The sequence below is a fragment of the Haemaphysalis longicornis genome, unplaced genomic scaffold (genome assembly GCF_048455015.1).
Source record: "Haemaphysalis longicornis isolate Haplotype H1 unplaced genomic scaffold, Haemaphysalis longicornis Haplotype H1 scaffold_1, whole genome shotgun sequence".
NCBI lineage: Eukaryota > Metazoa > Arthropoda > Arachnida > Ixodida > Ixodidae > Haemaphysalis > Haemaphysalis longicornis.
Window position 1 is genome coordinate 361146582 of NW_027526203.1, and position 27316 is coordinate 361173897.

General features: G+C 47.6%; 1 protein-coding gene across 2 annotated transcripts in view; it reads left to right on the forward strand.

Annotated features, from left to right (window-relative positions):
* The window catches only part of LOC144154988 (breast cancer anti-estrogen resistance protein 3 homolog), a 239710-nt gene that overhangs the window by 13866 nt on the left and 198528 nt on the right, over positions 1-27316 (forward strand). The window contains exon 1 of one of the 2 annotated variants that reach the window (XM_077686156.1): positions 1934-2076. The exons of the other annotated variant lie outside the window; for it this stretch is intronic. The gene's annotated coding sequence lies outside the window, so the exon portion shown is untranslated. Of the gene's footprint in view, positions 1-1933; positions 2077-27316 lie in introns of those variants that run through there. 2 annotated transcript variants of the gene reach the window in all.

Sequence of the window (27316 nt, forward strand, 5' to 3'; positions counted from 1 at the left end):
TGTGCCTATGAGCAGCTATGCGTATTGACGACCGTATAGATGACTCAGCCGCGCGGCGTATCACAAAACCAGTGACCGAACTGATATTCACCGCTTATAGACTGATATTACCACAATTTTGAGGCTGATGTATGCTGTAACACCTGACGGATTCGCTAAGTATACCAGCAAATGCCCAGTTACTGGGCATTTGCTACTATACTATACTTTTTTTTTACTTTCTATGCACTACTGCATCATATTCCGACTGAATGCTAGTAGCCCCCCCCCCCCCCCCCCCCCCCACAATCTTTTGAAGGAGCAACCTGTGATGACAATGACATTCGCTTTCTATTTTACCTGGCCACTTCCTAACAATACCAATATATAATCTGCCAGCCAATTTTTTTACCAGCAACGCTAATATATTGCGTTACCCTGGCCGCAATTTCCGGGTGTCTTTATGAGCTCAAAATTAACTTGATACAAAACAGTAGTTCGTACCAAGCTCGTATTCCCCTGTTCCGTGTCTGGGAATCAAGCACTGATGGCCTAATGAATGCTCTAGAGTGGTCACAATATTTCAATCTTGACATGTATGAACCTATAGAGCATCACCGATGGTACAACATCAATAAAAATACGCTGGGCCTGCCTTATTTTGCACCCCATAAGCTTCTCGTCAATGGAAACGGACACTGGCGCACCGATTTTGGACTTCCGGCATCGTCTATTTAGTATCTCAGTGACCGACCCGATTACTTGGAATTGCACCCCGCCAAGCTGAAGCTTGGTTATGTCCTTCATCCTGTACTCTTTTTACATAGATCGGAACCGTGGGACCCGGACTAACAGTTGTCGTTGACCACGAGCTGTTTCACTCCGGAATACCAATACCGTACACAATGCGTCCCCTAATTTAGGTAATGAAAAAAACAAAACAAGATAGGACAACGTTATGTTTATAAATTGTGTGCACGTTTCATTTTTGTCGTCCCAGTTGCCGTGATCAGAATTAGATTATATGCATGAGAATTGTGTCACTTGTATACATCATAGCTTCTTGTATAGAGTGTGCCATAGCAATAATATGCCATAGCCTTCATCATCGCGTAATCTTTCCTCTGTTGCCCCCTCTCAGCTCTAGTGTAGCTTTGGCTTGTTGAATCGGCTTGTGTGCGCGGACCCAATTCATTCCTTGCGGAGGGTACATATGGACTTCAGTTAAGGCAAAAATACGTAAAGCGCAGGCCCGATAGGATTTAAGGTTTGCCCGAGAAGATATGGTGTTTTGACATTCCGCTCCCCCTTTTTCGGTTCTGTGGAGAACCGAAAAAAACATTTTTGCGATGTGTCACGCATATCCATGTTATGCTGAACCTCAATGCATTGCACACAACAGCTTCGTCAAATTCCCGAGGAGCGTGGCCGTCGGGTTTATCCTTAGAGGCCTGTAGTGGCGTTGAGGCTACCCAGAGATGAGGTTACGTGTACACCCGGCGGGCACCATCCGGGACTCGAATTGCGGCGTGAGTAGACTGCCGCGCCGTTCGGTAATTATTCTCGGCATAAGGGGCCGTCCTCGCTCGCAGACTAGTTGCATGTCAGCGTCACGCGCTAACACTTTGACCTTGCTTGTGGTTTGCGATGAGGCAACGCTATAGTGGCTGTAGCGACGCCGCCGTGTAAGCGCCGTTTTCGCACTGCGCGCGCGAGGCGGAAGCGAACGTGCGTGGCGTGTCGGTTTGCGCATGGCCACGCAAAGATTTGAGAGGCATGACTGCTGAGTCGAAGGGCCTCTCGAAAGGCCCGGGGCGATCGTCTGATAAGCGAGCTTTCGCGCAGGGAAGCATCGCGATAATGTCGCTGTGGGGAGCATTCACTTAAGCGTCGGTCCAGTTTCCCAAGTATGACCGGCGCATTTCGACTTACTCGCAGTCGCCGGTGCTTTTCCGACCAACGAAATTCCAATTTGGGGTTTCACGTGCAAGCTGGAAAAATAGTGAACGCTGATGCGGATTGATGTAGATCACTTGAGCTCCTTTAACGTGCGTTAGGATCCCGTACGCAGGCTGTTGGTCTCCGTCGCAAGAAATGGTAAGCTGCGGCTGAGAATCCAACCGACGCAGATCGCCGAGGCACCTCGGTGGCCTTCCTGGCCAGATCATTACTTAACTAATCCCACTGCTACTCCAGCACTTTCGACGACCGCCGAACCAATCTGCATTGCATATCTCGAGACCCGTTAGGATAAAATTAACTATCTGCGGCTGCAAACATCGGAAATCCATAACTACCATGTACACAGCTTATTGATTTATAGGACAATGACCGGGGATCGGGTTGAGAAGGATTCGTTCAGTGGCTTTGGCAGCCTTGCAAGTCCTTGAGCGGCTTGAACACAACTCACCGGAACGGCCAATAATGGCGATAAAACGAACTAAATTGACTAGTGAGGCAGCCCTCCACGGTCCGATTTGGTAACTGGTCTGCGCTGCGGCATTACACAATTCAGAAATTACGTTTTGGGGTTACGTCTTTTCATCACATGCGTGGGAACACGCCATAAAAAGGCATGCATGTGTATGTATGTGCCTGCACGCGTTTTATGTGTGTGCGTTTGTTTGTGTACGTGCATGCGCGTGCGCCTTGTTACAATTCAGTGGTATTAGAGCACGGTCACCGTGAGGCCAGGAGCCAGGTTTAAGTTGATGCAGGCGCAATTGTCTGCTAAAGGAAAAGAACCAGGAAGTAGAGAATCCGCTTGAACCGTTCTTGCGGCAGCGCTTCACGGCAGAACATGAAACTCAGCGAGGACTTGGTGTCCGGCGTCTGTCAGGGCTTATCTCCCTGAAGAGGCGAGCCGGAGCAGCCTTCTGTTGAGATTTTGGTATCACGCCTTTTTATCTGGCGAGTAGTGGGCAAATATGTCGTCATTCTCAGAAATTGCAGGCGTTCATTCGAGCTCCCCGCATGCCCCGGGGCTGATTTTGAGTTTCATCCGTTTCAGAAAAGTTGCGTCCGTTTCAGAAATGACGCAAAGGTCCATTTGCGCGGCATCGGATGTACGCTAACCTTGCTTGTTTTGCGTCACATCAGGGTCGTCTTCTTTCAGCTATAGTCGCAACTCGCTGGAAGTGTACACTTTGAAACAGACAAAACTCAGAAATCCACCCCTGGTTTCGCTATTATCTGTCAGTTTTTTTTATAATTGTAGAAGAGTCCGTTCTGGTTGTAGGGCCGATGTTTCTGAATGAACTAGCTGGAAAAGTCGGGAATGGAAACTTATTTCCATATATTATCGATTGCTCAGTTAATTGCTATGCTACCTTTTACATTTTAGTCTCTCAGCCATGCACGCACGACTGGCCCCTTCCAGTACTTATGCGTGCCTTAAAACCTCGCTTATCGCATTCTCTCGCCGTTATTTCCCATCGCTGGGCGCTTCTCGCGTTTTCGTCGCTTCCTAGCCCATCCCCGCTGAGGCTTACGAACTGACCCGCACTGGCCTGGCTTATCGCCCTGAACCCCCCTGATTACAGCTTTTCTCCCGCTCTGTTATGCTGATTGGTCCGTGGCCGACGCATTCAGTCGCGGATCCACAAAGAGGAACCTTGCTTCGGATATGATTTGTTTTTTGCTCGCGTACACTCCTCTGGACGGAGAAAACAAGAACTTCCTGTATGCGCTCCGCGGCCAGAACCCCGTTTCTCGTGTGAAAGGACTGCGGTGGCCTACATACTGGGCGAGAGCATGTGCGCATGTGTCGGCGGCCTTGATGCGCGGTCGCTGGCTGCTTCTGCGGAGGGCGGCCGTGGAGCGCGTCTGCAACCCGAAACCAAAGCGCCGCATCGCCAGATAGGATGCTGTGACCGCATCTGTTCCCTGTTCGCGGACGACCGTCATGCACGATTGTCGCGCTGTCTTTTGTTGTCTGTGCGCCAGGCACGCGGGTCATCGTCTAATCGTCTCCCTCCGCCACATGTGCGCGTCGTTCCCTTTCGTGGCACTCGCGGCCAGGAATGGCGACGCCCAAGAGCGCCCCGTGGCGGGACGTCGGAAAGGCGCCCGAAATCGGCACAGCTGACGGTTTGAGACCAGAGCAGGCGTATCCGCGACGTCTCTGCTACTTCCACGTCAGCAGACTGGGTGCAGTGGCAGACGTACGCAAGAAAAAAACTGCGTTTAAATTAAGTAATGTCCTACTGATACGTGATACGTTTGTAACGACATTGAACGTACGTCTTGCTCTCTGCTACTCAAAAGGCATTCTCAAAATATTGCGATCATTATCAAAATAATCATGATATATATATATATATATATATATATATATATATATATATATATATATATATATATATATATATATATATATATATATATATATATATGGAGGTCGTGGGTTCGGATCCCACCCGGCGGGCATTTTTTCACCACTTTCTTTTCGACTAAAAAAATTCTTCATCTCTTTCTATGACCCACCACAACCTCCCCTTTGCTTTCCGAGGTTTTCCTGACTGCCAACCCTTATTTTCTGTCTTATTTCACGGAGCCCCTCATTTCCCATTTTCTGATTCACTATATATATATATATATATATATATATATATATATATATATATATATATATATATATATATATATATATATATATATATATATATATATATATATATATATATATATATATATATATATATATATATATATATATACACTTTGCTATTGCTGGTTTTCTAGTTTACAGAGGTTACAATTTTTAGTTTTCAAGCTAGAAAGCAGATAAATTTTAAGAGTGTGATCTATCGGCTCTTCTCTGTTTTTTTTTTTTTTTTGTGCTTCCCGAAGTCTATCTGAAACAATATTATTATTTCTTGTCTAACTTCAATTGTCCGTCTTTATATTTTAAGCAAGGCTGCGCCTGGTAGATATATTCGAATAAAGATAATTTGTTACGGCGAACGTAGAAACAAGCCGCATGATATATTTTGTGTGGGGCATGCCATGGACAGGGTTTCGACGTGACCATCGTTTTTCAAGATATCTAATCTTGCAGTAGAATAAGTTTGGCCACTGGAAACGATGTGGGCCTGCCTGAGGTGTTCGCAGTTCTCCATGGTGCTGAAGCACTTATATCACCGTTGTTGCCCAGGCTGACCTTATAGCCCGCGCGGAAGGTACTGTAGTGCACGGTTACACTTATACGCCTTTCAGGGGGTCGAGTCCTTTCGCTTATACAGTCATGGAAAAAAAAAAAAAGGGGGGGGGGGTGACAGCGAATCTGATGATTTTCTCACTCGTGCTTTCGCCCCGAACAAAGCAAATTCGCCGTACGATAGATCCTGAGCGAGTATCTGAGTCGCATATAAAAAGATACATCTATACTGAGGTGTCAAACGTAATACGGAAGTAAGTTTGCGTCAGGGCGCTGTAGGTACTCGAATAAATAAACAAACAAACTACAATTGCTATCCTCCTGATATGATGTCTACTACGCTAGACTTTTAATGCGAAGCATTTCTATGGCTGCTAATCCTGGTTTCAAAAGCCCATCTGGCCTCTTATCACAAGTGAGCTCGAATGCGTCACAAAACCTGCCGTTAGTGCAAGAACCTCAACACAAACACGCTTACGCGCTCCCGCACTACTCGGACAACAGGAGTCGTTTCCTGCAAGGATCCAGAGATCCTTATCTCTTGATGTCGGTGAGGTAAAAGCGAGTAATTCTCCTGGCTAAGGAATGCTCCGCAGGTAAGGACAATCATCGGAGATGAATTCTGCCATGGCCGCCCGAAACGCGAAGCCACATACGGGCTCTCCCCTCATCGGCTGCACATAGCACACGCACCAACGTTGGTACGCAGTGCACACGCAGGGGCCTCCCAGAGAGCCGCCATGCGTGTGTAGCGGGCGCAGCGGGCACGCAGGGCCCGTGTGGCGAAGAGCCAGCGAGGAGCCCAGCGCGGTCTGTTTTTGCGAAATCGAGAGTGTACGGGCGCGATGTTGTCCCCTCCGTCGCGCTGCGTGCATGTGTACGCGGGGCGCGGCTCCTGCCCGCGCAGCCGTCTCCTCCCTCCTCTTCACTTTCTCTCGCTCGTGTTCCCTGAGATAAGAGCGAGCTCGGAATTTTCGTGGAACGCCTCGATGGCGGAATGCGCGCCCGGTCTCCCTCCCTCAACTTTGTTGTAGCTAGGGGGAAGCGGGAAATTCGAGGCATTATAGAACATTGCAGCCTAAACGAGGGGGGATTCGGTACGTCTAACCAGCGTGCCTAAATCTCTGCCCTAGTTTCCTGTGTCTTTTGTGTTTTATTAATGCACTGATTAAGAAAGGAGCAAGATAAAGCGGCTTACTTTCTTTTTTTTTTTTTTTCGTGCCGTGAGTGTCTTCGGCGAAAGATAGGGTCAATGCGAGACGTCGTATTTGGGATGCCATGTAGAGCACATTGTGGGAGAGTGCGCGGTCTGAGACAATTTTCGCCTATCTCACCTCCCAACTCCTTAGTGCGCGGTCGCAAAACGTTTGGCCGTTTTTCAAGTCAAGCTCGCCCGTAACGAAGGTTTTAAGGAATCGCAGTGTGGAATACGGGCTGTAATATCTCAGTCGTCGCGCCATCACAAGGATCACATCTCTGGATGGTGTTCTCATACTGTATATAGTTTAAAAATTGAAGCTTCAAAGACTTTTGTCAACAGCCCTAAATGCACTGAGGGCAGTGCTGCTTTCCCCTACTGAGACATATGACTTTATGTGACACCTATTATAGATGTGCTATTCACGACGAGCGAAGCTTTATTTTCTCGTTAACTTACCATTAGTGTTTAAGTCCAACCTTTCTTCATTCATTTCAAGTTCTGTTTACAGATACATATAACTTCGCTTGATGATATTGTGCCGTGTTATATCTCTCGGTGTTCTTGCAACGGCTATTGTAGTTGTTAAACATTGTTTTTGTAATATAGGTTTGCAGTTCGTTTATTGTGCTTCAGGGTTTTGGAGCGCAATAAATGGGGAATGTCGACACGTCCAGTGCCTGTGTGTTAGTTTGAGCCCATCATTCCGGGTTCAATAGCGGCGGTGCGAGTGCTAATCAAGCGTGGCGGCCGCGAACGGTCGAAAGGGAGCCGTCGGAACTCGTATACTCGAGCAGGATTAGCACGCCGAGTGGCTGCGGTAGGAATGTCGCCCGTCAGCGAGGGCATCAAATCAGGATAGCTCGCTGGAGTTTGCCGCTACGCTTCGACTCCTTATTCCTCGCCCACCTCCGTTGGAGTCCTCCGCTCATCTTCGCCCTCCTGAACGTTTTCCCGCGACGATGGGCACGTTCCTTGTTCGCGTCGTGGGTCCGAGTGCGTGTGTGCCGTGTCCGCTTTTGTTTCCCCGCAACCCGCCGAGCGGCGGCTCGCTTTGTGCCGCTCAGTGCCCGTCCGCTCGCACGAAACGCTTCACTACGACCTTCCTTTGCTTTGTGCACGGGCCGCCGACCACCCCGAAGAGGTCGCTGCTTGCGTGCTCTCGGCGCACTTGAAAAATCCAGTTGACCGCATTTAGACTACAAGGTCTCGCTCCGTGATGTGTGCGGCGCCGTTATCAGCGGAACATAAGCGGGCATCTTTGTCGGCGGTTTCACGTCACTTGCAGGGGCCGTCGCTCCAACAGTGGGTTACAGTTTCGTCCGCACTTTCATGAAAGCATAGTAAACATGCTTTTGGAAAGAGCTTTTTGGAGTTGGAAGAGAGTTGAAAAGATAAAACAAGCAAGGAATGTTTGCTTACCATGCAACTACTATGGGTTGTTCGCATAGCTCCCACGGGACATCTGTGTTGAGTGCTGTATACGTATGGCGCCTTTGCTGATGTATAGGGGAGGAGGGAAATAGCTAGGTGGCTTCTTGCGGTGAGGTAGCAGAGAGCGTTGGAGTACTGGAGAGGCTTCAATGAACGTGAAGCTGAAGTTAAGGGTGCCCAAACGAGCATGAAGGCCAATTGCACCTATGTGGGTTGTGGGGTTATAGAGGGGTAAAAGTAGATTGGTTTACTTTTCCCTGCAATAGCAAAACCGGCGACGAGAGAAACTAATCAGCCCTTGTCTTCTCGTTTCGCCCCGCTAGCAAGCTATCTCCCACCCCGCGGCTGCGCGCTGTGCCGCGCCAGCCGCGGCGGGCCGTGGCTCGACGGAACAAAGGAAGCGACAAGTGTTTTCGCTCATTGACATTTATTACAGGATAATAAACATTCAAAGAGCATGCAGGCTAGCTGATTGACGGCGAGGATCTAGTTCCTCGCCCGGGCAATTAAGGGGAATCGAGAGGTTCGACTCACCGCGACAACAGTCATCTCCGGGGGCGCCTCAGCGCGCTCGCGTTTGCCTCGCTGGGACGCCGATGGCAGCCATTGTCGCCCTCCTTTTTGCCCGATCCTCGAAGGAAGGAGGTCGCCAGGCGCGTCCTGACGCCTCGCTTCCCGAGCTCCGACTCCCCCCGCAGCTAGCATCCCGCGCGCTCTCGCCGGCTTAAAGACACTCCTACGGCGAGGAGGTAGATCCCCCTCGCCGACGTCTTGCCGAGCAAGTTCCCGCGAGGAGCAAGCGGTGTGGCGAAGCCGAACCAAGGGGAACGCGCTAAGGTCGCGTTCCCACAGGGTATACGCCACGGAAACAAGAAGAGGGACACGAGGATACGATCTGGGTTCTGCCGCCAGGATGTATGTTCTGCCCTCTTGCGCCACATTGAAAATTCTCATAGATTCACTTATGATTGGGATTGGGTACTCTCGCCTTGAATTTTCGGTTTTGTTTTTTTCTTCTGTCGTTTATGGATTCAAAACTGTTTCCAACCGGTCTAAATTATCTTTTCTAAGCTCCTCGTAATTAAATAAGAATTCTGTTTATTTTTTACTGTCTTCTGTAAACCGATCCCCTTATTGGGTATGTGCCATACCTAAAGGCGCAACAACAACAACAAAACTCTGGCTGGCTGGACATCGGGTCCACAGCCTCGGTTCCTGTGCGGCGGTGTCCCGCCAGTTGCAAGCCAGGAGGGTCGCGATGAAGTGCAAGAGTAGATGAGATTGAAATTGTTCGCCGATGTACGATGATGGTGAACCTGGCGACAGAAAGGGCAGGTCGGTGATGATGATGACTGTGGAATGGAAGATGATAAGCATTCCAGCACGCGGCACACGGCGCGGAAGAAAAAAAAGCAGAAGAAAAAGTAGACGAGCAGATGGAACCCTGAGCGGCGGATGCTTTAGGAATTCCAGCTAGGGGCTCTGCGGCAATCGTCTGGACGGCGAGATCCCCTTGGCACCAAGGCGCTCGTGCTCTTGCTTCGGGTCAGATGCTTTCCTGCTGACACATCGGGGCCTGCGCCATTTCGAACCCTTTCCCGCCGGGCGGATCGTGATCCCGACCCGTGCTAGTGCCCGGGGTCTCCCGCACCTCCTGCCACTGCACCGGGCTCGTTCCATCGCGCCGGCTGCACGCCTACAGCATGTTGCGCTTCCTGCTCACGTTCTGTGCTGGCGCTGCTGCTCTTGGCCCGCCGATCCTGGGCTTCCGTGCTGTTGTGCCGGACCTGCCTGGTGATCCTGCCGTGCCAGGTGGGGTGTGCCCGCTACCTCCTTTCCCGACCGGCCAGCAGTACCTGCGCTACTGCGCCATCACGCCCTCGGGCCAAGCCACCGGGCCGGCACCGGATATCGAGACTGCGACGAGGCAAGCTCTTTTCTGGCTCAACACCCGGCTGCTACCACGTCTGCGCCTGACGTCGCGATACCGACACCGGAAACTGTGAGCCCGTTCCTCGTTCCACACAGTAACATTTCTCATGTCCGACAACTGCTTGAACTGAGACTCCAGCCTTAAGCTTTCCTTTTTGGTGTGAAGAGTTTCGTCTTTTCTGTTTTTGCTTTTTTGTCCTCTTTTGTGTTCTTGATTTTCTTTTGTCCGTGTCCAAATCGTCTCAGGGCTTTCGCCTCTTCCTATAAATGTTTTGCCTCTGATTTCTCTGGACAAGTGTCGCCTCTCTGTTATCACCCGCCACGAGTGCGCATCGCGTTTAATAACCTGCTTATGCCGTCACACTCCTACCAGGCCCTCCGCGTTGATCAATAGATCAACGCGGAGTTCAACACTATAGATCAGCACTAAACTTTCTTACACCCTCTTTGGCCGAAAAGGATGTAAGAATCTTGTCCCATGGCGAACACCTTTAAAAGGTGTTTTGGCTAAAAAAGGGTGTTCGTGTGAACACCCTAAAAAAGGGTGTAAGGTTGCTCAACGCCCTAAAATAAGGGTGTGGGCCGCGGAGCTACGCATGATGGTGAGGATGGGCCGAGAGCGCAGCATCACATACAGACACATTCTACGTGCACAAGTCACACTTGGCCATCAAATGAATTGAGCAAGAAAACCAACTGGATGCATGGGGACAGCGAGTACGTACTTACTTAGTAATACATCTTCTCTTCATGCTTTTATAGCAAGCAGGGGACAGTCATCCAATACAGCCGGTGGGCTTGTCGCAAAAAAAAAGGATATTTTCGCGCCTATTTCGGAATTATGCATTTTAATGTGCAGCATATACAAGTCAGCATGCGGATTTGCAAAAACTTTTTAATCGAGAGGTAGTTACTATGTTCAATAAATCATAAAATTTTATTAAATACCAGACAAATATTCCCCGCCATCAAAACACCTTTCAAGAAGGGTGTTCAATATTTTCACACAGAGTGTAAAGCTACAAATTAGGGTGTTGGAAACTAAGAAAAAGGGTGAAAGAAAAAGGGTGTAAGAGACCTCCAACTTTGAAGGTATTTCATACCCGTTTACACGGGTGGACAGAACATTTTTCTACAAGCGGAGTATGTTTTGTACCTCACTATGTTTCACACAACAAATTGGCATAATTTATTACACGTGAAGCTATTTAACCTTGAACTAGGTTCGGTGGCGTTAGCAAAAAAAGACAGAGAAAACGAATTGCGCCCCCTGTAAAGGGTGCACCACCGCAGATAAGGTATTATACCAGTGAAGCCAGCTTTGTAGCTTGTTCGAGTGTTATCACAGAAGGCGCAAGCGTATACGCACCTCTTACTACACCATTTCAAAGGTACTAGTCTTTTCTGGATTCTAAAACGCAAAAAGAATTGGCGCAGTTTGCAATGGCGGTGCAAGGCTGGAGAAACAGCATGGTTGGGGGTCGACCTAGCTTGTTTCCTTCTTGGATCCGCTGTCAGTGTGGGGGACACACTGGAACAGCCTTGTAAAATCCAGTTAAACTTGGCCTCACCCCTGAGAGCTTATCCTAGCTTAGCAAGAACATTGCAAAGCCTAGAAAACGCAGCAAAACTTAGCGACACCGGAATAAACTAGGTGGACCCGCAGCTGCGCTGTTCTTTTTTTGCAACTGAACATTTTTTTTTCAACACCCTACAGAAAGCCAAGCGTATTGCCGTCGTTTAACACCCTTTTTGCCACACAACTAAATGTTTTTTAATGTTCAAATTGATATTTCACGTGCCAAAGTTGAACTTGGGGGATGGGACACACCGTATATGGAAACGAGCGATCGTTGCAGACGAACAGTCCTTTTTTTTTTGCTTTTGAATATTTCTTACGAGTAGAGGAGGGTATGAGGGGATGTCTTGCTCTTTACTGTGCAATTATACATGTATGCATAGCCTTATTCAATGAACAGCTGAACACCTTTTTCACACCCTTTCTAGACCCTAAGAAAAACCAAGGTTGTTGAAGTTGATCAACACTCTCTTTTCATACAAAAAGGGTGTGGAGATAGGAAAAGGGTGTTGAGATTCAAGGGCTCCCAACACACTTTTTCCACTTATGCTACACCCTTTTTGGCCAAAAAGGGTGTACAAAAGTTTAGTGTATCAGCTTTTGGTTTGTAGTCCGCACAGAACGTTACATTTCGAAGTTTACAATGCGTGTGGATGCTTTGCTTTTCCTACGCCTGCATCCTGCATACGTGTACCGATGAAGCATGCAGCAGAGGGGGAGAGGGGGTTGTGGTGAAGAACGCTTCCGCCCTGCCTGCCATATGTAACAGCCGCGTTGCCGGATGGTGAAATTGGCACCAGATAGTGGGAATCCGGCAAAATTCCCCAAATTTCACCATATTTGGAGGATACTGGTGTTAATGTACGGTGCGGTTACACCTGACAATATCTGGTAAAAAGTGGTGAAAAAAGTGTGTTACTGCTTAAAACCAGGGTTTTCTTTTTCTGAATGAAAGCTTTTCCATGGCTCCCAACACCACGAATGACTAACATTACTGAACTACGTGTGTATTTTAATGTGCTCGATAAGTATTTTTGGTTTTCACCACCCTTTAAAGTAATGAAAGATGAAATGTGAAATTTTGTATTTTAAACAAATCACACTGGCTTACAACCTTCGAAATTCTTTATGCATGACGTCCCACTGGCGTTTCCTCTCTATATATTTCGCACTAACTTGTTTTGTATGCAATGTTGATTGCACAGTATCCTGTAAGATTTTAAATACTGACGTGATTTCAGAGAAATATGTGTTGTGCCATGTCTTGTGTTTGAATACCAAGATAGGCAAAAAGTACAGTTACGATTTTATTGGATGCGCGGTAACTTTCTCTGCGAGCGTACCGATAGAAAATGGAGTAAGCACTCTTGTAACTAGCACTGCAACAGATATTAATAAGAAATTTTATTTCACTTCGCTCAAACTTATTTTGCTGTAATCAAAGTCAACAGAAGCAACCCGAACACTCATCTTAAAGACTCTTCTTGGACAAATGGCATGTGCAGAAAAGATGCAGGGGCCAGAATTACGTTATTACGGGCGCATTTTAGGGCTGGTGAAATCTGGTTAAATTTTGACTAGAGACTGGTGTTGCAGCTTTCTTCAAATCTGGCAACGCTGTGTGACAGGTTTGCGTCGGCAACTCGTTGATTTCTGGGCGAAAAAAGACATACACTGTCGTCTTTCAAATATATACGCCTCGTGACGGTCGGTGCCGCTGCTCCCTCGCCATTCACGCTGTCGAGCGATTTGCATCAAGTTCTAAAAAAACTAGAAAAGGGAGGGAAAACATTACTAAACAAGAAAAAAAAAGGTCACGACAGGAACTGCGGCATACCTCCGTCGAACTGGAGGAATTTTCGCTCTCCTTAAAGCGCGACAAGGTCAAGGGGGCGTCAGTCGCGGTTCCGGTTTCCCAAGCGCCATAAACATGAGTCGGGTTTATGGCGTTCACTTCTCTCATGAATGCAACCAACTCGAACGTATGACAAGTGAACTTACTCGTTCACTTGTCATAATATTCCCCCTCATACCACGGCGTCGCCTCATCTTGTTTCTATCTCCCGCGTCTCTTAAAGGGTCACTAAAGTGCCAAACAAGTTACACTGCATCATAGATTAGGGTGTCGTGAATGCAAATGCACCATCGCAGCAGCAGCATAGTTGCTCATTGACGCAGAAAATAACAAAAGCGCGAAAACAGGCAACGTCGCCTTATACACTTTCCCGTGCTAAATTTTGTGAAATCGCGAATCTTGAACGGTGAAGCGTGGTATTCATGAAGCTTGCTTGAGCCCTTTTTTTTTGTTTGTTTTTGCTGAAAGCAACAGAGGCATCAGGGAGGGATAAACGTAAAAAATAAATGTATCCGGGAACCACTGTGCTTTAAAAAAAAACCTTCGTTAGCAAACCTACACTGTAAGCGGTTAGCTTTGTTTCAGCTTTGATTTCGTTTAAATGTTTCGCCTTGCGCACAGGCGAAATGGAAAAATCCATGCATGCGGGTGAATGCGAGAGCCTACGGTACCACTAGCGCATATATGTGCAGCCGCCAGTGGCAAAAGGAGCGAGAAAATCTGGAAGCAAAAAAGGGTGAGATAAATGCCAGCTTTACCTATTTATTGCCCAGTAAACAAGGCATCGTAGGTTGTTGAATGAAACCGAAGGGAGCTATGAAACGTAGGATCTTTCAGTTATAACAAAAATTTATTCAGCCTTTAGCCTCCCTGTAGCCCCTTGCCGCTTTGCGCTAGCGCTTCTTCCCCAAGCTTCTCGGTTTACTCATTAAGATTACTGGTGGCGTTCTAAGGAGAAAGACAAACCTGCACTTTTCTCATACACTCTAAAAAGACCCCGTTGGGCGTCCTCACCGCAATGCTCCAGAATTACCAATCGAAGTGGCGTATACTGTGCAAATTTGACGAATGACGTGGCCGAGAATTCAGTTTGAGGGAAGAAGGGGATCTGCGCAATGCAAAACGACTTGCGTGTTGTCCCTGCGCACGTGCGTTTTTTTTTAGTCAAATCTTATGCTGGGCTGTGTCATTCGCCGAATTCGCAGCCTCTTCGATTGGTCATTCTGCAGCATTGTGACGAAGACGCCCTAGGGGGACTTCTTAAGAGTGGGGCACGATACTCCGCCCTCTTCCAACACCGCAGCGCTTAGAGGGACATCTGAAAAGTCCAATTCTGCGCAAACCCCCCCCCCCCCCCTTCTCTGCGTGGTGAAGGTAATTTGGAAGTTTTTGGAGAAACGAAAAAAAAACCTAATCTCCAACTACAACCTCCGCATAATGAAGAAATTTTCTTATAATAGCTACAAAGATAGCAAAAAAAAAAAAAGAAGACGGAAGTAGCTCTGGAGTTAGACAAGTTGGCACTCCTCTTTATTAAAGTTGTCACTTGAGTTCTGTGCCGAGTTCTGTCCGTAAATTTTTTTTCTTGAAGGTGGGAGTAAAACCTGGGACAAAATTTTCGAGCACAAAATGTTACTATACTTGAGAGTTGTCTTGAGCATTTGCGGTTGCATTGCGTTGCACCGCATACTGCTCTCTCAAAGGCAAAGACAAAGTGGCTTCGTTACCTTGATCAAGCTGTAATACGTGTCCACCGGTAACACAGAACTTACGAAAACCGAATGAAGTGGCAGAACTCAAAAGGCGATTAAGTCCCGGATGGTGCCAAATTTAACCATGAACGCCTCTCCGTCTTCTCCTGTTATTCAAACCGTATCTTGTAACGCCCGGAAAGGAGGGTATAGGAGCAGGTAGTGAGGAGAGGTGAAGATCCGGAGCAGTCACATACGGACAGCTGGGGGCCTCAGTGCGGAATCTGCCTACATCAGTGACGCTTGTCATTGTGTACGCAGGCCTGTTGATGGAGGCGGTGTTGGTGTAGGCGTACTTATGCACAATCTGTTTACTCCTGCACTCTCCGAGATCGGCCCCGCTAGGTGGCCCTCGCCAGAGAAGTCAACGTGAAAGTTTCAAAGAAGGGGCATTTAACGATAAAAATATACTTTCTCGGTTTTTTACCTGTCATTTCACATCGCTGCATTCTCGTAAGTCTCCTGCGGCTCTGTTTCGGCGACGTGCACGTAGATGACCGACCAGTGTGTCCAGTAAAGTAAATTTGACAAATGACGAGATCCTCTGACATACGATCCGAGTCAAAATGTGATCTGCGCTGTTTCGTCATGCAATGCACACACATGCGTACTGTCACCGCGCAGCCCGCATTTTTAGAATCAAATGGCATGCTGGGTCAAATAAGTGGATTGCCCTTTTGATCGCAGCGATTCATCAATTCATATGTGTTGTGGTGACGTAAATCCACGTTCTCTTGAAAGAATAAAACTAGACGGGGAATGTAATAAAAGAAGAAGACGCAAAGCAGGGTCAAACGCTTGAAAAAGAAAAAGGCATCGTATATAAAGTGCACATTTATTGCATTGACGGGATTCTGCAGCTGCAATTTGCCTTTCTCTAGGCTATGCACTGCAACGGGAATTTTCGGTTCCGGGAGGCTTAAACAGGAAGCGTGATCCCTAAAATGAAGTGAGTGGGTCTGCTTAACCACACCGAACTTGAATGGCCAACAATCGTGGTCAGAGGATCGGAGCAAGCCAACGACGTGGTATAGATCGCACAGTTTGACTCGAAAAAACGCGGTTTGCGCTGTGACATTACGCATTGGTTCCAATAATGCCGCAGCGGCGAGAGCACTTTTCAAGCGAATCATAAGCAGGACTTCGTTATTCGTCAAACGCAACGATGGATCGCTCAGGCCCACTGTGGCGAACCAGAGTCCGCGTAAGTATTTAGGAGTCTTAGTCCTGAACGTTGAATCCCCGAACAATTTCGTTACAATACTGGACGCGCACTCGTCTTTTTGTATAATATGCGTCATGTTGGAAGGCACTGCTCATGTTTTGGCGTTTGCCAAAATTTTGTGTCAACGCGATCAGCAATGCTGTCGCTGCTGTGTGAAAGACAGCTCTATAAAGAGGACTTCCTTGAGCTTTTGGGTAAGCGCAATGGAGTTGTTTGAGGGCCCGATCTAGCATCACGAACATATTTTTCTAATGGCAAATGGTGGCACAGTACTGTTTGGTCTGGCCTCGCTAGCAGTGATGTCTTGTAAACTGGAAAATATGTGAATATTTTTTGTAGTCTTTTTTGTTGTCTCACAAATAATCAAAGAAAGAAATGTGACAGAGTTAAAGTATAATGTGAAGGAAACACCCCAATGACGTACGCGTATGCGCATATTTAAAACGGGGCTGCCTCTGGAGCCAAACCGAGGCATAGTGCTGTATTTCGTAGTAAAAGGGGCGGGAAAAGTGGTAAAAGTGGTGAAAAAAGCTTTGAATGTCGTTTTACGAAAATTTGAGCGTTTATTCTCCGTTCGGAATAATAGAACTCCACTTTTCCTTCTCTTTTCTTCCGGCTTAGCTTAACATTTCATATATATACAGGCTGCTTAAATCTGTAATGATATTATGTATGTAGTATTTTCTCCCCTTTAAAGACCCTAAAAAATTTTGTTGCGTCTGATTTATACTCCCGTCATTTTGTGCGTATACTTATGGATCCATACAAATATATCTGGCCGAAAATCGTGGAAAGATAGAACAACTTCAGTTCTCCTGCAAAAAAAAAAAAAAAGAGCTAGTCCAGCGGTCTTTTAGCACTCTGGAACCTCGTTTCAACAAACCAATGAACAAATTAACGACCCTCCACTTTTAAAATCACGGGATCTTTCTTTCCTCGCAATACAGCGCGTGTTGTGGCATTCTTCCTCGTATAAGACGCGTCGCGTGCGTGTAGGTACGCGCTTTCCGAGCATACACGTACGCTGCGGCATTCGACGAGTACAGCCCGAAAACCTGGCAAGCAGTGCATTTCTGAGCGGGAAGCAACAGACTGTCTGCGCAGCGGGCATCGTACGGACGAAATGTTCGCTGCTAAAACGCTTAGACAGCATGTATGAGCGGAATACAGAGCAGGCTTTTTCCGACAGTCTTTCCTTTCTCCGTTTCTGTTTTTTTTTCTTCTCTTCTCTTTCTCCTATCATTGCGCGCTGTGGCTGCCGCCTGCCTCGCGGGATGTCGACAGGGACGATTAGAAAACAGCATGCGACGGTGAGGTTAGCGAGGCCCTTGCAGGGCTCGCAGATGTACGAGTACATTTTTCAGGCTAACTGACCTTAAAATGACGTATAACTGCCTTTAAAGTACGTGTGAATTTACTTTTTTTTAAGAGAGATATGTTTGAGGAACACTTTCTGGGGTCTACGGCGAGGGTCAAAAGTGTTACTGATATCGTCTAACAGCAGGTTGGAGAGGTTAGCAAAAACAGAGTATATAAGATTGACCCTGTGACCTACGAAATTTAATTTCAATCCGTCATGTAATAAGTCGCAATTGCAACTTTAAAACTGAAGAAATGCATGCTTTTTATAAATTGTCTATTTCAATGGCGGGTGTATGGAGGAAAATGGCCGGGACTAAACGCGACTGTATACAGTCGCGTTTAGTCCCGGCCGTTTTTAGTCCCGACCGCAACAAAAAAAAAAAAGCAATTCATGTGCCTTTCTTGCATTTACTCCCTTGGCGTAGGCAGTAATAATACATGATGTGTCGTACATCGCTGCACAACGATTTTTTAATCTAATGTAGTGCTCTTGAATTGCGTCCAAGATTTAAAAGTCACCCCTCCAAGGCAAACATCGCGCGCTGTGTAAAAAAAAAAAAAAGGAAAATTACAGACCAACGTCGACACTCACGTTGGGTGGCCAGCACCAGTAAGGAAAGCTGTACAGATTTCCTTTGTAGCCGTATGGCTGCATTGAGGTGGATGTCAAACTTTCATTCGCAGAAACTTACTCCACTTGGGGATTTCCGCTAAATCTGGTCTATTAACACCTGTTCACTTCGAGTTGCTGATCAGTTTGCTCTCGCGCTGCAAACGCCTAGCCTCCTGGTTAGCTCGGTTGGTAGAGCGACTGCTCCGGTTAAGCGGTGGTCCCGGGTTCGAATCCTGGACCAGGACGAATTTTTCTTCAACTGCGAAGTTTCTGAGGAAGCTGTACAGCTTTCCTTTGTAGCCGTACGGCTGCATTGAAGTGAATGTCAAACTTTCCTTCGCACAGTCCCACTTCACTAACTGCTTGGCGAGACTGATTCCGCATCACTGTGCATTAGTCCTTCGCTTTGTTTGCGCTTTGTTTGGTAATGTCGCACATAATTAATGCGCGTATTTTGTCTAGCGCAGAACAAGTAATATAATGTTAAATCTAGCGGCTACCTTCCCCAGGCTGTGGGCATCCCGCTGTGTGTAAAGGACCGCGTTTTCACGAGGGCTTCCTGCTCACCCTCAGCCCGTGCGGGCCTGCGCGGATATGCGCTAAAGTTTTTATCACCCGGTTCACAGCAGACGCCATCGCCTCGTCAGGAAAACCGGCCTGTTTTAGGTAAGTGGGTGGTCTGAGAAACGAGTCTAGTTTGTAAGTGGTGCCAGCATTACTTTCTTCTAGAGGGGACAAAGGCTGTTCACTGCTATACCATTATTTACAACCTTCAAATGGATAGACGAAAAATGCTGTAGTTGCTTTAACATGGACCAAATACCCAGCGTACGTAGTCCAATCCAAAAACTAAATGTTGCTGTTCATGGATGATGGAGGTTGAAAAAAAAAAAAACAGAGATGCGCCTCCTTCGCCACAGTACACGGGGACAATCATTCTGTGCGTCCAAGGGAGACTAGACAGACCAGTTGACTCAAAAAATTCATTTGCGCTGTGACAAACCGCCCAACGCGAAAAGTCAACCTTGCAAGACGTACTGTCCTCGCATAGACCAGATTTTTGAAGTCAGATCTTAAGCTAACATTGGCCCTACTCGCCCAAGCTTCCGCTCTTGCGGTTATCATCGCCACAATTTTATCATTCTGGTGCGTTGTGGTGAAGGAGAACCACGGGTGTTTTCAAGAGCTTGCCCCGTTGTCTAAACGACATCACGACGTTTTTCATATAGCGTGTGAGTTGTGTTCTACTACAAAATTGCTCCACATATCGATACACCTTCAGTTCTTGTCCTCTGGGCACACGTCCGACGCCCTGTCCACATACCCGGAGCGACCCTCATACGGGAGGTGCTCTCTCCTGGCATCACACATCCGGACCACTTGAACAAGCTCGAGGTAGTGGGCCCGGCCTGGCCGGGTACACTACTTTAATGACCTGGTGGAATCTGGGTATACTCATCTAGCTTATTTCTTATTTCTTATTTCTTACTCATCTTATTTTTGTTGTGCCCGAACGCGGAACGAAATAAAGGAATAAATGTTTCAGTAATCATACAGACAAGCTGCGCGTTCACTTTCCTTTTGTTTTTAGGCTTCAACGAACACTTGATCACTCGGCGGTGTATTTTTAGATGCAAAGCATCTCTTGCTCTCTGCTCCGTCGTCCGTCGTCCGTCGTCCATCCATCCGCCGGCCCAGGAAGACACCGGCAACACTGCCGCTCCAGGAGCCCTTTAAGCGGAAGCGTGCTCGTCTCGTGGGGGCCCAGGAAGACACCGGCAACACTGTCGCGCCAGCATCTCATGGTCGGGGCTATGTCCCTCCCTTGTTGTGGCGCCGTCCACACCTCCACTGCGCATCTTCCGATAGGGGAACCCTTGAGTAGTATGCGAAACAACCATGGGCTCAACGCAATTTCCCATTTTCGTAGTTCCGGTAAGTGAAAAGTGTGGTAGTTACCATGGAAACCAAACTGTAAATAAAACGGTAGCTACGTACCTCAACCTAACGGAAACGACGAACTGAAAACTAATGGGCCCTTGAATTGATTGATTGATTGATTGATTGATTGATTGATTGATTGATTGATTGATTGATTGATTGATTGATTGATTGATTGATTGATTGATTGATTGATTGATTGATTGTAGGGTTTAACGCGCCGACGCAACGCAGGCGATGAGGCGCGCCGTAGTGGAGGGCTCCGGATTAATTTTGACCACCTGGGGATCTTTAACGTGCGCCGAAATCTCGACACACGGGCGTTTTTGCTTTTCGCCTCCATCAGAAAAGCGGCCGCCGCGGCCGGGAATCGAATCCGCGACCTCGTGCTCAGCAGCGCAACGCCTTAGCCACTGAGCCACCGCGGCGGGTGGCCCTTGAATCGACCCCATGGCTGCTTTGCATACTACTCAGGGTTCCCCTACGGGAAGATGGTGTAATTTTTTTTTTAAGTATGCAGGGTAGCCAGTACACAAACGATAAAAGGTGTCATTGGAAGAGTGTTTTATCTGATAAAGCCCGCTGATTTCAGTTTGGGTTAGTTTCTGCCGGCGTCCTGTGTCATATGGTGATGTCTCCAAGAAGCGTTTAGTCGCGGACGCGGCTTAAGGCCCATTTACACTTGCGACTAGAGCGTTAGAAGTGACGCGATTTCTGTCGCTTTATAATCACCCGGCGATCACTTTTGTCGTTTGGTCTTGACCAATTTTTGTCGCCGCGACAGACATCGCATCGGTTTGTCGCAAGTGTTAATGGGCCTTCACTCTATAACCCCGTCGCCGCGCTGCTCGAGGAGGATATATATGTTGCAGATGAATGTTTGCAGGCGCTCACCTCAGGACAAGACAACCCAGCATTAACCTCGTTGTCGTGTACTGATCCCCAGGTATAATTTGTATTATCCACCGTATTTCTTTCGTAGAGTGTTTGTATAATGCCACATTACTTGTCCAGGGTAGTTATCAATATCCGAAGTACGATATTAGCAAGCGTAACTGGTGTGCTGTCAGGTATGATGGCTCCGCTAGATTATGTAAACCCACAAAACCAATTTAAATCAGCCTATAGCCGTAGCTTGACCACCTGAAGAAAGCTGCTTAAGGAGACACTGTTAGTGAATTTCAGGGCAGTGAAATTACATTCAGCTCCATTCCGGCTTCGCGACGCTGGCCTGTGACACACACCTGGCGCTCATACAGACCGAATGTGCCACACTAAGATCGCGTCAGGAACGTTCAAACTCTCGTAAAAACACCACATTTGGGAACAGAGTAACTGTTCCACATTATTGTGTGTTTTAAACGCGTATAAACGGTAAATCTCAGTCGCGAACGTGCCCCAAAAGCAGCTCCGTCCGTCATTCATTACCCTCTCGAAGACGATCGTGGTTCAGCTTCGCCACAACATACTCGACTGACCAATCCATGCAGCCAAGAATAAAATTTCGGCGAATGATAGTATAGAGCATACGATCTGGATCAAAAGTTCGGTCTACGCTATGTGGCGTAAGGCAGTAAGAGCACGGCGTTCTGCATTGCTCGGTGCCGCAGCGCACATCATATTTTTGAGTCAGTTAAATGGTACGTTGCTGTCATCCGCCGATTTTGCTTTGTTGATTGTTTGATTGATTGTAGGGTTCGACGCGGCGACGCAACACAGGCGATGAGGCGCGCCGTAGTGGAGGGCTCCGAATTAATTTTGACCACCTGGGGATCTTTAACGTGCGCGGAAATCTCGTATACACGGACGTTTTTGCTTTTCGCCTCCATCAGAAAAGTGGCCGCCGCGGCTGGGAACCGAACCCGCGACCTCATGCTCATCAGCTTAACGCATTAGCCACTGAGCCACCGCGGCGGGTCGATTTTGCTTTGTTGGCGGCATAGAGCGGCCGCTTGAGGGCATGGTGGTGAAGCTGAACCACTGGATCGTCTTCGGGTGTAGGTAATTAGCAATATTTGTTGTACAACGAATGTAGCACACGTAACCGGTTCCGCCACCCCTGTCGCACTGGATTTGAGAAAACGGTTGTACGACCAGCTGCAATGCATATTTTCTGAAACATGTTATAGCACGTTTGTCCACTTGGACAAAACGAAGTATTCTGGTCTCCTCCTCGGTTTTGGTCTCCTGAGTCATTATCACATTATTTACACATTGCGTTCCGTCAAGCGGTGCAATATAAGTATAAAGAGTGCATATTTAAGTCTAAGTATCATTGCAGTCGGCGACATTTTTCTATCATACCATGTTCGCCGTCGCTGCTTGTCGCATTAAAGGTCAAATGGTCTCGTATTCGTGCTATCTTTATCGGTATCATAACGCACGTCCTGTTGTTTGTTTTCTTTGCTATAGTTCATGTCTGTGTGTTCTGTGTGTGCATGTGTTTGCGTGCGGGGGTGCGTGCGTGTGTATGTACGAGTATTTGTACTGTGTGGTTCGCGTGCTGGAGAGGTGTTATCAGTGGTATAATGTCGACGTACGCCTTCTAGTCTCTTCAATCTGCGGATATCAAATATTCTTTGTGGGATACTTTTCTGTACCTTTCTTAGCCAGGTTTTTATGTTAATCCTGTCAGCTTTATTCAGGTTCATTTTTACGACTTGTTTATAACAGTTTTCGGCTTAAATCCGCCTGGTTGCTATTCGCTTGCACCTGCCCACCATGAAGCAGTTCAGCGAGCACTACCCTCACTGTTGGTTTGTTCGCATAGATGTTTCTAGCCGAGAAAGTTGCTCGTTGGAAATAAATTTTATAAGCTTTTGTACTCACCTTGACTTAGCACTTTAGGCAGTTGTAAAGAATAGGTCTGACGTAGCTGGTAAAGATATGGTTACACAAGCGATATATCAACAAAAAATCATGTGCGAAACTGAGGTGAAAAAAAAGTAACAATGAAGCATGGGCGAAAATGTACTGTTTAAAAAACGCTTTAATAGTTCTGCCTTTTTAGGGACGAAGCCCCTTAGGGGCTCGAGCTGTCGGCGCCTCCTGTCGTCGTCGTAGTTTCCTGTAGTCACGGCACTACAACACTGGGACACTCATTTTCCAACGCCTCGCGCTAGAACGTAACGCGTACTAAAAGAACACACCGGGACACTCGTTGTCTAACGCCTCGCGCCTGAACGCTTCGTGCTTCAAAAACGCGAGACTTTTACAGCAAAGGTTTATACCTTTACTCCCCAATGGTTTCATCTCCGCGGGCAAAAACGCCAAGGCGCCAAGGTTTCACGTTTGCGGAAATGGCTCGGTTTTTTAAGGTCTGGGTAGTGGGATGAACAGGGTAACCATTGCGCATGGGTGGGGGCAAAAATGGGATTACCATTTCACCCAGAAATGTGATCTGTGCCGTGGCGCTGCGCAGTGCAGAACGTCATGCTTGCATTGCGTGACGCCACAGTGCAGACCGAACTTTTGAACCAAATCGCACGCTCAACATCGTCATTCACCGGCATTTCATTGTTGGTTGTGTGGTTTTTTTTTTTTTTTTAAGTTAACCTATTTCGATTTTGTACCTCGTCGTCCGGGGCCTAAATTTGGAGAATGGTCGTCTCGTTTGGTTCTGGTAATTCGTTTCTTGTGCCACCTATAGTGTCATTAGATAAGATACATAGTTCCGTCACTGAGGCACGCAAGTGAGCAACGGCGGCGATTTTGTTGCTTATCAGTGTTGCCAGATTGCCGCTTCTGCGGCACCACCACTGACTTGGACGAGGTTATTTTATAAACAACACTGTCGAAGACGCAGCAACACGGCATCTTCGGACGCACTTATGCAGCTGAAATGCTGCGAAGCGCGTTATTTTTTATTCGCGTTTGGAACAACGCCAGTCGCGCGCAGCCGCGCAGCAGGGAGGAGGAGCTGAGACTACCACAGTTGACCGGCAGAAAACGCATAAACAACAAAATGGCGGCGCCCATGAACCGTCGCAGTGTAAACAAGCGTCACGGGATGCGAACTGGCCAATGATCACGGCGGCGGCACGGAGCAATAGGAGAAAAGAGTGCCGATACTCTGTAACCTTATCTAGTGACACTAGTGCCATCCAAGCTAGATTTTAACACTGATTTAAATACATTAGCATTGCAGGCTGTGTTGCCCGTGTTGCCTATTGCCGACAACTGGGACGATACCAAGATTCCATAGCGGGAGGACTCAGAGAAATTGCGGGATAAAGTTCCTCGGCACGGAACTACGAGAAGTAGAGAAGTACGCTACGGAAGTCGGCACGGAAGTACGAACACTTCGTTACTGAAGCAGCTTCCATCTGCAGGCTGAGCTCTAATAAAAAAACCCATATTAAATCGTAGAAGGATTGGAAATTGGGCTAATTGGAGAATTAAGTATCATGGTGGTAACCAGCGCAAAAGTAACGAAAATGAGACTAGAACAAAACACAGACCCAGCGCTTGTCCCGTATTTTCTATTCAGTTTCACCTGCGCTATTTTTACTTTGGTTATCGCTATCATAAAGCAAATCATATATACCCCTGGCTGGGGCAGTTACGCTGTCCCTGTCAGTTATCAGCCGCCCTTCCGTTTGGGTCAACCCTGTATCCTAGATGTAAACGCTTAATGATCCCGTCCTTGCGGCGGAAAATCGAGCGCCACAGCGCGCCAAGAACAGGGTGCTGAACTTATGAATGCGCGAGGGATTTTTTGCAAGGGCTGGCTACACTCCTAACATTTGGAACAAAGTTCGCAGTTTACAAGCACTGTAGGCGCGGTGTGAAATTTACCGCCGCCGGCCGGTCGTCGCGCCAAATTCATTTTTATGTATCTTATTTTTTGAACTGATTGATTGATTGATTGTAGGGTTTAACGCGCCGACGCAACGCAGGCGATGAGGCGCGCCGTAGTGGAGGGCTCCGGATTAATTTTGACCACCTGGGGATCTTTATCGTGCGCCGAAATCTCGTACACACGGGCGTTTTTGCTTTTCGCCTCCATCAGAAAAGCAGCCGCCGCGGCCGGGAATCGAACCCGCGACCTCGTGCTTATTTTTTTTTAACTACACGGCACGTTCCTAAGTACGGGCTCTTCTGCAGTGCGGACGTGTCAATCAGGCTTACTATCCGCTTCGCCTCTTTTGTTGTACTTCTGTTTCGCTCTTGAAAAGAGCAGGGACATTAGATCCGAGCAGGCGATTGCGTCACAGCGCCGACGGCCGATGGACCTTCGTCGCCCTTCATAAAGCGGTTACTGGACACTCGCCGAGGCGAAAGTCAGCCAAAGGACGTCGTCTCGGTGACTGGATTCTCGCGTCCCCTGCGCAGCCTCTACGGTTTTATTGCTATCCATGCCGCGCATGCGACCGTCGTCAGTTTCGTTTTCCATTGTACTTTAGGTGGGCAACTCGACACGCTCCTTCTCTGCCCTGCGTGCCTACATCGCGATCGAGTTTGTCCTGTTTGTCGCCGATCGGATCTCAGGTCGTCGTCGCTGTCGTCACGTGCGTCGCAGGCGCTCTGAGTTCCTCGCCGTCGTGGAAAACGAGCCCCGTGTGACGCCTCCTGTCCACAGTTCCCAGGACAGTGATGAGCTCCCCTTTGTGTAGTGGCACGCATGCTCTGTCATGCCCGCGGTGCAATATCTCGAGTTAGTGTGCGTTAGGAATGAATTTCATCGCAGATTCCGACTAGGCTAAGCGTTCGTGTTTGTAGGCATAGTTCAGCCCCTTCATCATTAGGTGTGACTTTCACTTCCTTTATCCTAGTTTCCTCTTAGCCTAATGAGGAAAAAACACTGCCCACCGACACCAGAGAGAACAAACACGCCCTTCTCTCTCCGTGGCCTTTTTTTTTTTTTTTTTTTTTTGCGCAGTTAGCATCAGTGAATACCAATTAGCCGGTAATCTCACGCTTTTAGGGGCTTTAGCTCTGGTTTGCACCCGTGGTCAAACCGGTATGATTCTTCTCTGTCCCTTCGTACATCAACCACGATGCCCTGGAAATGTGGAGTCATGTCTAACCACTGGAAAACTTCATCACGCGCACTCATCCTTTCCATACTGCTGCCTGTTGTTTCCATATTCCTGAGACAGGGACTCGCTCAAAAGGTCATTTCGGTTGGTCATTAGCAGCGTCGCCTCTGCCATTCTCGTTGACGCCCTCCTTTAATGACATCTTGTTTTATTCTGCCTCTGGTAACCTCGCTTTGTTGAAACCTAATTCCCCTTTTATGTGTGAGTTATCTTTGCGAACCGCTCCAGGTTTGTTAGGTTTTGGTAGCTTTTTGGAATCTGTAATCGGCGCGTGCATTTTACGGCGATTCATTGTGGCCGAACGCCGAAGCGAACATGGTGCAAACTATTTATTCCTACCAGTTTGTCTTGCGCACTAGCAGCAGTGGAAAAAATTGCATTTTAAATAAAAATTGCCTTCGCCTCAAACGAAACTTTGGTTGCATTTGACGCCAAACATGCCTGCATGGTGCGGGTAAGTTAAATTCTGTTATTTGAACATTTTGTTTTTCGTTCTTCGCCTCTTTTGTCAGGCTAGGAACACTGTTGGCATGAAATTTCTTTTCCAAAGCCGAATTCAGCTATGATATTATATGGAAAGTATGGATTCGAAAAACAGCTGTAAGTTTTGTTTTTGTGCAATGCGATAAAGAAAATTACATCGTGTTTTGCCGCTGTGAGGAATCTATACTATGTGAAGGTTAAATAAATTAGTCTGATTACGCAAAAAGTCCATTTTATGGCAGTTTGGGACCGCTTGCCTTGTACTGTTAGATAAAAGAGCCGTAACTACAATAAAATTACGTCACGCATGGTTGCCGATTGATCGATTGTAGGGTTTAACGCGCCGACGCAAGGCAGGCGATATGAGGCGCGCCGTAGTGGAGAGCTCTGGATTAATTTTGACCGCCTGGGGATCTTTAACGTGCGCCTAAATCTCGTACAAACGGACATTGTTGCTTTTCAACTCCATCAGAAAAGCGACTGCCGCGGCCGGGAATCGAACCCGCGTTCTCGTGCACAACAAGCAGCACAACACATTAGCCGCTGAGCGTACCGCGGCGGGCGGTTTCCAAAAACAATGCACAGGTGTTTCATGTAACGTCAACCACAGATTAAACTTTAAAATGATTGAGTTTACAGCTTCAATGTAATAACAGCCCTTCATGATGGTTGCCGGGGGCCATCTCACGCTGTTTTTAAAGCGCAGCTTCGTATGGCTGCGGTTCCGTGCATTCCGAAAACGCCTTCCGAGAAAGCCGAATGCTC